This window comes from Triturus cristatus, chromosome 5_2 (assembly GCF_964204655.1).
Source record: "Triturus cristatus chromosome 5_2, aTriCri1.1, whole genome shotgun sequence".
Lineage (NCBI taxonomy): Eukaryota > Metazoa > Chordata > Amphibia > Caudata > Salamandridae > Triturus > Triturus cristatus.
Window position 1 is genome coordinate 42,823,843 of NC_140588.1, and position 13,208 is coordinate 42,837,050.

General features: G+C 41.1%; 1 protein-coding gene across 1 annotated transcript in view; it reads left to right on the plus strand.

The window, feature by feature from the left end:
* The window catches only part of TMEFF1 (transmembrane protein with EGF like and two follistatin like domains 1), a 668,539-nt gene that overhangs the window by 219,564 nt on the left and 435,767 nt on the right, over positions 1-13,208 (plus strand). The gene's annotated exons all lie outside the window — the stretch shown is intronic.

A 13,208-nucleotide genomic window follows, 5' to 3' on the forward strand; every position in this document is an offset into this window, starting at 1 on the left:
CTTCTCCCAGAAATTCCCTCTAATGCTGACTTGGTTCTTGTCTTGCATGGATTATTGCAACGGCGTATACACAGGCCTCCTTATGCATCTCTGACGAAATTTCAGAGATATGAAAATCATGCTGCCGGCCTGTTGTTTTGTTTGAAATATGATCAATTTACCCTTTCCCAGAATCCACTACATTAACTCCCTATAAGAGAGAGAGAGAGTTACCATCAAAACTCTTTTCCTAGTTCAAAAGGTAAGCCACAGGTGGTCAAACAATTACCTTCCAAAACTGTTTGTCTCCAAAAAATCAACCAAAAGGCTGAGGTCTGACAGCATGGGTCTCGTGAATACTTGACCGACTATAGACTATGGACTGTGGAATTCCCTATCTGAGGGAGGGGGGTAGAAATGTCTTAAAGACTGACCTATTCTCTCTCACATCTGGATAAATCAGTCCTCTCCAGTATATTCATAATGATCTGTTCCTTGAAGTTATGGTTGGTCAGCCTCCTAAGGCCCGCATGCTTTTCTCACCTTTTTCTTTCATGACATGATCCCTGATTTAGAAGTGGGCAGTCAGGGTACTCCACCCCAAACATGGCAGAGTACCCTGTTCACCAAACTAACAAACTGCCTACTCTGTTTAGTGTTGAAAGGGCCATTGGGTTCCTGCCGGTGGAACCCCTGCTGCTGTGGTGGCTGGGAATTTTAGGAGGGAAGGGGGCGGAAGGGACACACATACACCCTCACTCACACCCATGCATTTATTCATGTGTGCACGCACACATGCATCCATTTGCAACACTCACTTTCAATTATTGAAACATACACGCATGCATGCATCAAACATTCATTTTTAAAAAATCACACTTACCTGCAGCTTTGCTTCGGAGGTCCCCGGAGGATTGGGAGTGCTGCCTTCCCTCATTGGTTGATTTTAGGTCAGCCAATGAGGGAAGGCAGCAGTCCCAAGCCTCGGAGGTCCAGGAGGGTTGGGACTGCTGCCTTCCATCATTGGCTGACCTAACCTCCCAACCTCATCACAGAGTGGGATGGGCCAGTGACAAAGTGTCACTGATTGACACTCAACCCTGGTCACTTCAAAGCTTAAAACTGAGGCGTCCAGGTCTGAGGTAATCAGTGATGCTACCCTTTATCACCGAGGGGGAGTGCCTCAAGGACCTTTGCTGAGCTGAGGAGGCCACGCCCACAGGAGCTGTGACATCCCCAGCCCAGCAAAGTTCAGCTCAGGCAGCTAGGAGCCTGCACATTTAGCGCATGTCTAGCTCCTGGCTGTCAGACCTGAAAATGAAGAGTGTCTGTCAGGCCGACCTTTGCTCAGCCTGATAAACATTGTTCTTGAGAGGAAAAAGGTGAGGGGGTGTGGCCCTTGGCCCCAATGGACCAGCGATGGCAGCCCTGCTGACTCTGCCAGCAGAAATCTTACGCAACAGCCCAACACACTTGGGGTCATCAGTGTAAGTACATCAGACCACTGCATTATTTAGAGAAGCTGTTCTAATGCATTATTTTCTCTTCAGGAGACCACTAGGAAAAGCCTTGCAGTCCCAGAAGGAAAACATAAAAATTACCCCTACACCCTGGAAAAAATACACATTAACTCAGGGTAATTTTTGTCTTATATAAACAGAATCTTTCTTTGGGGTTTTGTTTTTGTCAAATAAAAATATTTGCTGAGCAGTCGCATGACACATGGTAGTCTCTTGGCAATGTTTGAATGCCTTTAGAGGAGCTACCGTGATGGCAGCTAATCCAAAGGCATGGAGATCTCCAACGAGCAGAGCAAGTATGGCTATAAGTAACCGGGCTAAAAGATAAATACCTAAATAAAATGTCTACCTATTTTAAAGCTTTAAACTGCATAAAGTGGATTACATTAGTCACATTGATTGGAAAAGCTAGGAACAGGTTTCACAAAGATGGATTTCCTTTCTCAATGTTAACTGATTGTTTCCTGATTAGTGCATGATAACAATTCCAGAGCATTGTGGAAAATTATTTAAATGTGATCACTATGGTAAAATTTATGCAACAGGGTATAGTGAAATAAATTTTAGTTCAAATATATGTACATTTCTATTTTTTTTTTAAATGTTTAAAAAACAAAGATCAGAACTAAAAAAGGCAGCAGAGTTCTGTAGAAACAAAGCAAAGCATATATTATATACAAACACCATTCCTACATGTGAGGCTGCATCAAAGAAGGGTTAGAATCACCTCTGTACTGAAAAGGCTGTTTAAAATATGTTTTTAGAGTTCTCAAACTTACATATCATTTGATTTATTCCTTTCATTTGGATATTGTACTGCTGCATTTATGATGGAAAAATGAAAAGGCAAGTTCCAGAATGCAAAGAAATAGCAGAAAGAGCTACTCACATGTGAAATAAAGAAGCAACTAGAGACCTCCTCAGGTGGAAGTTTGTGCAAGTGAAAGTTACAGTTTTCATAAAAATCCCTTTTACTGTGACTGGAAAAGAAATTATAATGATGCACATATTTTGGAACCATTAGTGAAGCCAGTTGTGAAGATAAGGCAGTGCACAACTTTAGTGCGAGTGTGTACATGCAAGTGTTTGTGTTTGTTGCAGTGCTGTCTATTTCTGCTACTGCGATGAAAGTTTAGGCAATTTTATCATCTGGACAAAATAACAATATCAGCAATTAGGTTTTGCTTTGAGACTACTGCAGAACAGCTCAGTTTTTATTAGCTAGAAACTGGAAGCTGTCCTCTTACTCATCCTGAAGGATTGGTCTTATACTCTTGAATTCATTAAGAAGTTCTCACATCGCATTGCGGCGGGGATGTGACTAAAGAGCTCTCGCTTTAATGGTGGACTAAGGAGGGATTGCTGTGATCGATCCACTATAGGGAATACATTATTGGAGTGCCAGCAAGTGGGACTTAAACTAGGGAGTCAGACTTTGTTTACTGGGGCTTTGCAGAGAGCTCCACTGGCTGCCCGAGGTCACAAAGGTGCTTTTCCCTGCAGCTCTCTTGAAGAAGGCACTTGAGATGCACTATTACACAGGTTAGTTTGGACACTTTGCCTATTACTACAAAGAAAATGTACATATCAAGCACAGATCATGGCAATATAAGGCTCTCTCTGGAACATAAAAACTTAAAACAAAACATGCTACAGTTTACAATTATTAGTGTAACATTCAAGTAGCAGTTGGCTGTCACTCAAAATGTCATATGTATGATGTAGAGATGCCACACATAATCACACTGCAAATATAGAAATGTCACACATAGGCAGGAGTATCCAGAAAATAAATATACCCCCACTTTCAATCAAAGCCCTTATGGCACCATGCAGATGAAGCACGTCATCACAACCCTACCCAGAAGACCTCTCTTATCTCTTCCATCCAAGCATCTATCCAGTCATCCTTTCATCTTTCCAACCACCCACTGATATCCACCATTTCACCTTTTGTGGGATCCTGGTTGTCATAGCAATGTCTAGCTTATGTCATCTGGATTCTCTAGCCTGTCTTTATGATGTAGGGATGCTCAGACTGTTACCTTGGTTATAGAATGTGTTGATTTGAAGGTGGGTTCTGGGACCAGGGACGGTTGGGAGAAAGCAACTGAATTGCTGTTGAGTTGGATGTGAGATTGGATGGGTCCTCTTACTTGGATTAAACCTGCAATTGTTTCATGGAACTTCTGTGTCTAAGCATCTTATTACGTCTAAGGGAGGTTCCTACACCTTTATTCTGTCATCAATTTATTCTTTCATCCATCATTCAGTCTTTCAACATTCTGCCTTTCCATCCATCTATGTGCCCTTCCATCTCCAAACCTATCCATCCTTCCTTCCACTCATCCATGCAGTCATCTATCCATCCTTTCAATCATCCATCATCCTATCCTGTATCCATCCATTCAAACTTTCACTCCATCCCTTCCCTAACCCCTCATCCATTTACCCTTTCACTCATCTACCCATCCTTTCACTTACTCAGCCATTCATTTACTCATCCATTCACCCTTTCACTCTTCCATCCCTACAACCTCCCTTTCACTCATCTATCCATTCTTTCGTTCATCCACCCTTACATCCATCCTTTTTTTATTCATCCATCCACCATTTCACTCCGTCTATTCACCCTTTCACTCACCCATCCATCCTCCAGTTCACTCTTCCAGCCATCCTTTCAATCAGCCTTCCATCCTTGTACTAATTCATCCACCCTTCCACCCATTCATTCATCCACCCATCCATCCATTTGCCCTTTCATTCATCCATCCTTTCATTCACTCATCTATCCATCCATCCATTCTCTCATCGTCCATCCATCCACACATTCACTCATCAAACCATCCATTTACCTTTTTACTCATCCATCCAGCCTTTCATCCATCCATTCACCCTCCCTTTCGCGCATCCATCCATTTTTCATTCATCCATCCTTACATCCACCCTTTCACTCCATCCATCCAGCCTTTCCCTCATGCATCCATCCACCCTTTCACTCAACCATTCATCCTTTCACTTATCCTGCCACCCTTCCACCCGTCCATTCAGCAAGGGGTTCACGAGTCATGCATGATGCACATTGCCAGGACGTATGTAAGGTGACTGTGGCATGGCATTGTGGTTCCTTTTTTTCTGTTTTTATAGAAAAAACTTGGCCCAAGGTCTTTCAAGCACTTTACATGAGTACCAATAACATTACAAAAGGTCAGATTTTTGGGGGGGTATGAAGAGATTTAATGATTTGCCCAGAATCACAGAATTTAGAGCTGCAAGGCCCAGGAAAGCGGGTCCCATACCTGAACCTTGCAGCCTGATGCGGCTCGTTCAAGTCCATTGAAGTGCGCTTTGCTAAACACTGCCCTGCAGTGCCAGTCTTTTCTGTCTGCTCCTTCCTTCCCCAACTCCCCGCTCCTTACCTGATAATGTCTGGCAACACAAAACAGAAAGGGCAGGCAAGGCTTCAGGCAGGTTTTTAAGAGTGGTGCTGCCCCACCCTTGACGTTGTGAGCCAACACAATTTTTAGGTCTCGCCTGACCCAGCGCATGGGCTGGTCTGGCGAGACTTATTGAGAGGGCTCCAAAAAGTGCTACCAGGCCAGCCTAGAGCTACAGTGCATGTGCGCGGGCGCGCGCGCTGCGATTTGCCGTAATTACTTTCACTTTCACGGCCTCACGGCCGCTTTGATGTTTGATCGTTATCCCGATCGCGATCACTTTAACTTTCGCGGCTGCACGGCCGCTTTGCATAGCCAATAGGTCTTGCTATTGGGACCTTATAAGTATTTAATTATGCAACTGTTGCATGGCTAAACACTTATAAGGTCCCAAAGGCGAGACCTATTGGCTATGCCAATGCTTGTTGCCTTTGCTGATGCCCACTTCCCTTCCACCACCTCTGCACCCCTGGAATTCCACCACACCCTTGGAACAGGGAGGTCAACACGCCTCCCTTAAAAAATTACATTTGTGATGTGATCGGATGGGGGAGGTGGCACTGGAGGACCAGGTGGGCTGCCCACTAGAGTGACATTAAACACAGAGATTAGGCCCCGTGTTTTCGACCTGAACGCGGGGCTTTAGGCAGCCGCCACACTGCCCATGCCTAGGCTGACCCTGGCTGTTAGAGATGGGGAGAGAGATTCAACAGGAAGCGATGTTCTCTCTTTTTGTAGCCCGTGAATAGAAGCCGGAAGCTCTCACATTACACGTCTATGTGTTCAATGCATTCTGCCAATTAATTTACAGCTGATTTACTAGCAGAGTTCCCTAATACCTTTCTTCAGTCGTTAAGCAACAGGCAATTACTGAGATGCATTTCGACACCGTTTTAAGTCTTCTCTTGTTAACGGTGATACATCTCCCATGCAGTGCTATGACAGTGCCAATAACTGCACTCTGCTGATGCAACCTTTGGTGCGTTGTTGCGATTTACAGTCTCTGTGATTATTCACTGGTGTGGCTTCAATCTTGTCTCTGCTGCAGAGCGGTGCTAGAGCAAAACAACAAGCCGCCTTCAGCGCTACAGCAAGTTGGCACCAGATCATGCCCAGAAACACAAAATGTGGTTCCATTGGCAAGGGAGTATGGCAAGCTGGTACTTCACTAGGGTACCAATCAGCTTTACACTGGCCCTGCTCAGCTAGTCAATTCAACAGTGCACACATGGACCCTGCTTTTAAAGATTTGTGTCATATACTCACAATGTCTGCTGGAACCTGGGGAAAGCAGGTGACAACTTTTAAATCCTCCGTGCCCAATGTCACCACCATCTGACCTAACCACTAATCACCAACATGACCTCTACTAGACGCTATATGTAAATACTAAAAGTTTGGACATACTTAGTTGCAAAATCTAACCACAGTGCTTGCTCCCGTTCTAGACCTTACCAACAATAACTATATTGACAAAAATTCTATTGCACTAAAATTGTAGTTGATGACATTCAGGTGACACGTATATCTATACATTAGGTTTCTGAAACCACATACGTACCAAACACATTTTTTAGAAGTAACATGCAGAGCCTTTGACTAGTATTCCAGAAAATTTAGAACATGTGTTCAAAAATGCATTGTGCCTGTTGGGTCCCCCAACTACCTTTTGCTATCTACTTGAGCCTCTGTGCAATAAAAGAAAGGCTTTTGACTATATAAATGCCAAACAATTGTTTTTGATGCTTTGTCTTTGTGGTCATTCTTTTATTTATGGAGGAATTTTTCTCTCATAAGGCATTTTTGCAAAATGTAGATATGACTCCCATATTCTACTACCTATAATATATATCACCTAAGTCTGGGGGTGATCCATGCAGTACACCAAATTTGGCGGAAATGTAGATGTTGTCACGCAGATTGTGCTTTTTGTTATTTGGTGTAAATCTGTCCAGTAGTTTTTGAGAAATATAAGAAATTATACACACATCTCCGGCCGTGGATATTTTGTGGTGGCTTTGCGATTAATCACGGATGCTCGCGCCATCTGGAATGATGTGATTGACTGGATACAACCTGAACAGATTGCAGCTGCCATTTTATCATGAACATTTGTGTGAAAGCTAACATATGGGGTCAGGGTGGAGATAATCTGACCCCATGTTTGAGAAATGGTGGGGATAATCTGACCCCATGTTTGAGAAATGAGTATGTTAGTGGCACAAGTTATGTGTCCAGAATTGATTTTTTAATCGCACATGATATTTGTGATGACACCGTGAGCACCAACCCGGCCCCACGGTACCATCACGGAGATGTCGCGACTATCGTGACATTTTTGCGAATATTGGTGGAGATATAAAATATATATATATTTGTACACACTCATCGGACACTGTCACAAAGTCATGTACGCACTCAGAAACTCACTCTAACAATTTACACCCATTCACATACCCACTCACACGCTTATGCATCCAGTCACATACCCACTCAGATACTCATGTCCTCACTCTCATACCCATTCAGGTACTTATGCACCCACTTACAGACTCACTTGGAGAGTGACCACCCATGTCCAGACCCACTCAAAGACTCTTGCACCTACTTAGAGACTCAGTCATAGACTCATGCGTACAGTCTCATACCCACGTACAGACTTTTACACCCACTCACAGACCCACCTGGGTACTCAGGCACCCACTCACAGACCCACTCAGATACTCCTGCACCCACTTACAGACTCACTCAGAGAGTCACATACCTATGTACAGACCCACTCAGAGACCCACACACCCACTTACAGACCCACACACACACACATGTATGTACTCACAGACCCACTGCGACACTCATACACCCACTTACAGGTCCACTTGACACTAATACACCCACTCACACACCTATACAGTCACTTCCACACTCAGTCACAGACCCTCTCAGAGATTATGGACTCAGTCAGTCACTCATATACTCAGAAACTCACACACCCACTCACAGTCAATCAGATATACACATACCCACTAACTCATCCACTCAAGGCTCATGCATCCACTCATAGACCCACCTAGACACTCACCCTCCCAGTCACACTCACTCAGACACTCATGCATGCACCCATTCACTCACCTTCTTAGAGACTTATTCTCTCACTCACAGACCCATTGAGACACTCCTACACCCACTCACAGAACCACTCACACACTCATACATCCACTCACGGACCCACTCAGACACTCACACACCCATATAGTCACAGTCACAGCTACAGATAAGACTGTATGCAGAGTTTCAGGTTGCTTAGAAACACCCTCTTCCCTTCATCTGTAAAGTGAACTCCATCACTTCTATATATTCCATGCATGCCAAAATGAAGATTGTTGTGATAGATAGAGCCCATATTATGGTCTCTGAGGAAAGCAGAAACTGTTTTATTAACATGTTTCCTGACTTTGTCAATCTGTGGAGAGAATTGGTTTGACCACTTCCATTTGTCTTTGGCATATATTAGAGTACACCAAGACAGTGTGAGGGAAAAGCGATATCAGTTCTGCAAAGGTATCTTTCATTAGGATTTCCAGCCCTACTCCAGTCAATGTGCCTAGGTCATTGCCATCACAGTGCACAATCACAAGGTGAGGAGCTTGGCAATCCACAATGGATTTAACCAAAGCTAGCAACTGATGAACCTTTAACCCTGTCTGTTCAAACCAAGTAATCTTCACATTTGGCCAACCAAAATCCCTGTTAATAGCTCTGTTTTTTGCAGTCTCTTTAGCCTAATAGACATAGCTGTGGCCCACATTCACTCTAAGCATTTCGAAGTGAAGGAGCAATAGCAGTCAGGAGAATGCAGGAGCTGAATGAAGTAGTTTTCCAAATGAAAAGCAGTTAAAATGGAGGTGTTTAAAAAAAACGACATATTTCATTGGATGCTGTCAGCATGAAAGATAATAAAATTAGGTAGTGTTTTGGATGCCATAGCAAGAAGTTCTAATATTGGCTGTTGTTTACAAAATGAAATGTACTACAGACATGAATATGGTTTTGAATTTGTGGAGAAAACCTCACCTGCTTTATCTAATTTGGAAGTAGCATGTTCCTTCTAGAATGTGCTGCGAACTTGTGACTTACTGGTTCCACTGGGTTGCTAGGTACACTAAGCTGAGTGTATTGTGGGGAATGGTGTTAAAGAGACAGAACATTTTTTTTTAAAGTTGAGGAGTTATGACACAATTTAAGTAATGGGAAACTTTAATTTCCAATTCAGGACTAAATAATAAACAGTTGTTCAGTGTTTAAATGTAAAAAAATTGAAGCAAAATATCAGTTTGGACTCCCGTTTTTTTCGCAATTATTCCGCGATGATTGTGAAAACATTGCGGAGACAGGAACCTCGGTTTGAGACAGAGGGAAAGGGTTAACAGATGCTAACTAATCACAAGTGGTAGTCTAAAATGAAGGGCATGATTTTATTTGCTGCCTTTCTCATGACCATAGAGTGGAAAGTTGAAGAGGTTGCCTTTTTAGAGTGGCTTCTATGAGAGTGGCGGACCATTCTTGTGCTTAGGTTTTACAAATCTTAACAGTGTCAAAACTATCCAGAAAGAGTTAAACCAACAGTATAATCTACAAACTCAATTCACTGGTATACATATAACTTTTTAATTATTTAAAATATATATATTAGAAATTAAGCTCTATATGGGAGTTTGATTAAAAAGAGTATCACAGTGTTGTGAAAAAAATATCAGACAAACTATATCTGGCAGCGGATATGTGTTTAAGATGTCAGTACTGTTAAAGATTACCATGAGCAATGCCTTTAAAACAATGATTTAAATGTCTAAGCATTATGTGCAGAATAGATACATCTATAGTATTTGCATTCTGGAGTCGTTTTAGTCACACTATTAAACAGAAATAGTATAGTCAGAAATAAAAGATAAGAAAATGTGTTGCATCTGTATATGAATTATAAAGTAGTAATACTTGTTAGGTATGTATTAGGAAGTGTTTTTCAATGTGGTTTTTAACTTAAATGATCAGTTTGCATATACTTAGATGGTTAGATATGGTTTTTGTGTTTGCAGATAGTTATATGTACGAGCAGACTCCTGTGTTTACATAAAGATGCAGAGTACTATATATTTTAGATAAATGGCCTGAAGGTGTATATCTATTATGAAATCACATATATGTTTACATGGTGATCTATGATCTTTGAGGATGTTGAAGATTTCATTTATATGGTGAGGGCGGTGTATTTTTTTAAACAAGCTATGTTTAAAATTGAGGAAGGTTAATAGTGCAAAATGTCTCTTGAGAGTTCTTGAGTTAGCTTCAATAGGCATGTAACTTTTCTTTGAAAAATGCTGAATATATGTTTTAAAGACACAAGAAATATGTGTGAAATTATGTAGGTAGGCCAGTAAGCAAAGGGTGTGTGATTTAAAAAAGTGAGAATTGTTGTTTTCAGTTTTAGAAACTGATGCATGTGCATGCTGAGTAACAGAGCAATGTATGCACTTAGAGAGGCATGTATGCAATTATGTATCAAGTGTGATATCCAGACATATTCAATTACCCAGTCACTACACATGCACTCTTCCAATCACGCAGGCACTAATTATGTACTTGTTGATCTACGCTGGCAACACCCATGCTTTCATCCAATCACCGAGATAGTAGCAATATAGTCATGTGAATACACAGTAGTTCCTACATACTCAAGGAATCATGCAGGCACTGCCTATATTCTGAGGTAATCATCTAGGCACTACCTATGCGCTCATCCAATCACCCAGGGAGTATTGTTGTACTCAACCAGAACACATGCAGTTAGATGTTTTAGTGAGGAATATGTACTCTTTTAGAACCATCTGGTGCATTGTATATGTAACCTGCCACACATTGTTTGCATGTACTCACAAGAATTAGTGATCTATATGCTGTGATACAAATTAATGTGCAGATTTGTTTATGCAGTGTTTCTCTAAATTTAAATCTGACACATCTAAGTAGAAAAGTATTAAAACACTAAATGTACCAGTGACACAGTGGTAGAGAGGCACAGAAATAGCTCTTAAGTTGTGTTTTGGGATTTACAGTATTGAGACACCATATGTACTTTTACACTTTGGTTGATGTTTATTTTAGAATTGACTACATAAGGGATAAAGTTGTCTTTTAGCGTGCATAAATGAGAACTGAGATATGGTGCAGCTGTGTTGTAGGAGAGGGTGCTATAATATTAAAAGGTAATTAATAAATTAAGATTTGTGTTTTGGTTTGAGTTTGGTACATTGAAGTAGGTGCTTGTAGTTATGTATGTAGGTTCATTGGTAGATTTAATACTGCAACATAACAAAAACTGTTTTTGTATTATGTGTAAGCCAGTAGTAAAGTAGTTGGTACATTGACTGGAAAAAAATATAGTTTTTTAACAGAACAATATCTGCATAATTACAGATAGAATGCCCACAAAAGCTTGGAGGAAAAAGGATCAGAAGCAACTACAGTATCTATGCAGAACTGAGACTCAAAAGGGGCAAAAATAAGATGAAGTGGTGAACGAAAAAAGAGGTATTCGTAAGAGGACAACGTCAATTCTGAATAGGACACTTAACCCCGCATTTTTTACTCCGCATGCAATTACCCCTCATTTTTCACTCCGCAAAAATGTTTACAACACAGGGCTTTACAACGCAAACCGTTACAATACTTTCACCATTCCAATGCAATTACTTTTCTAACTGCAGGGGGGGCGTTACTTTGTGGAATGCGTTGTAACAGTTTGCAGTGTAAAGCCATGCGTTGTAAAAGTTTTTGCACAGCAATGGCATGCGGAGTAAAGCTAGATGGGTAAAGGATGTTTCCCGTCAATTCTTAACAATATATGTGGACATTCCCAAAGATTATGAAATAATGAAATAAACTCAAACTATGAGAAAGATTAACAATGGACACAATCTATATAACAAGAACGGGAAACAATGTAACAAAGATGGACACACCTTAATCAGGAGACAGGAGCAGTTTGAGGAAATCAGAGCCAGGATGTTTTATAGTAGAGTAGTTACCAATCTACTGAAAAATGTAAAGAAGTATAGAACAAGCATTGGCATAGCCAATAGGTCTCGCCTTTGGGACCTTATAAGTGTTTAGCCATGCAACAGTTGCATAACTAAATACTTATAAGGTCCCAAAAGCGCGACCTATTGGCTATGCCAAGTGACCGTGCGGCCGCGAAAGTGATCGCGATCACGATTAAACATCAAAGCGGCCGCAAAAGTGAAAGTTATCGCGGCAAAGCGCGGCGCGCGTGCCCGCGCACATGCACTGTAGCTCTAAGCTATCTCCAGGATAACAGATTAGTTCATGCTATTGATTACAAGGGATGATATTATGAAATGAAGACTAGCTGTCCTACAGTAAAAGAGGTAATGGTACCTACAAAGGTTATTGACGAACAGGTACAAGGAAGGTGGAGTCAGGCGCCTGTATAGAAATGGAATTGTACTCGTGTTTGTAGTATTCAACAGCAATCCATTGATATTTTATGGATATTTCTACATATCTTTCCAAGGTGAAGTTTAAAACACAAAATAAGTACTTTACAAGGATTGGATCCTTGCAAATTCAGAAAGCATACAAATTTGCAGGGATACTCACTAGCTTGTTTATCAAACAAAGTGTGCCAAAGCACCTTTCATCATTTCAGGATGTTAGCTGTACACTACTCAACAATGCAAACGTTTGTTAGGAGGCTGTACTATGTAAAAACTCCTACTTTTTGTTTAGGAGAAATTAATAGAGCACTTTTGCATGGTACTGTGGCAGACGTAAAAAAGGTTAGTGATGGTGTGCAGTTTTGTTTCTTTGGTCCTGAGCAGGATTCTAGGAAAAATGAAGAGTTGTTAAGAGGAGGAGTTGCAGAACAGGACACAGATATTACAGTTGATAGTTCTGAAAAAAGAGATTACAAAATCTAACACTGTGTGGTCTCAAAAACCAGAGTATGCTTGTTTATGTTGTCCACACACTCACTAGAATATTTAAACACAGACTATTGACTTGTATTTAAAAAGTGAAAAAGTAAATAATGATAACTACCAAAGGTTAGTGGTGTATTTATTTGTAGATGAACACTGACTTGTCCATATGGCAAGTTATATATATACGTTGTGTTACAATAAATTAGAAGATAATAAAATGAACAACACATAGATATTAGATGCCCATTTTGTAAGATAATAAAACGCCTGCTAAT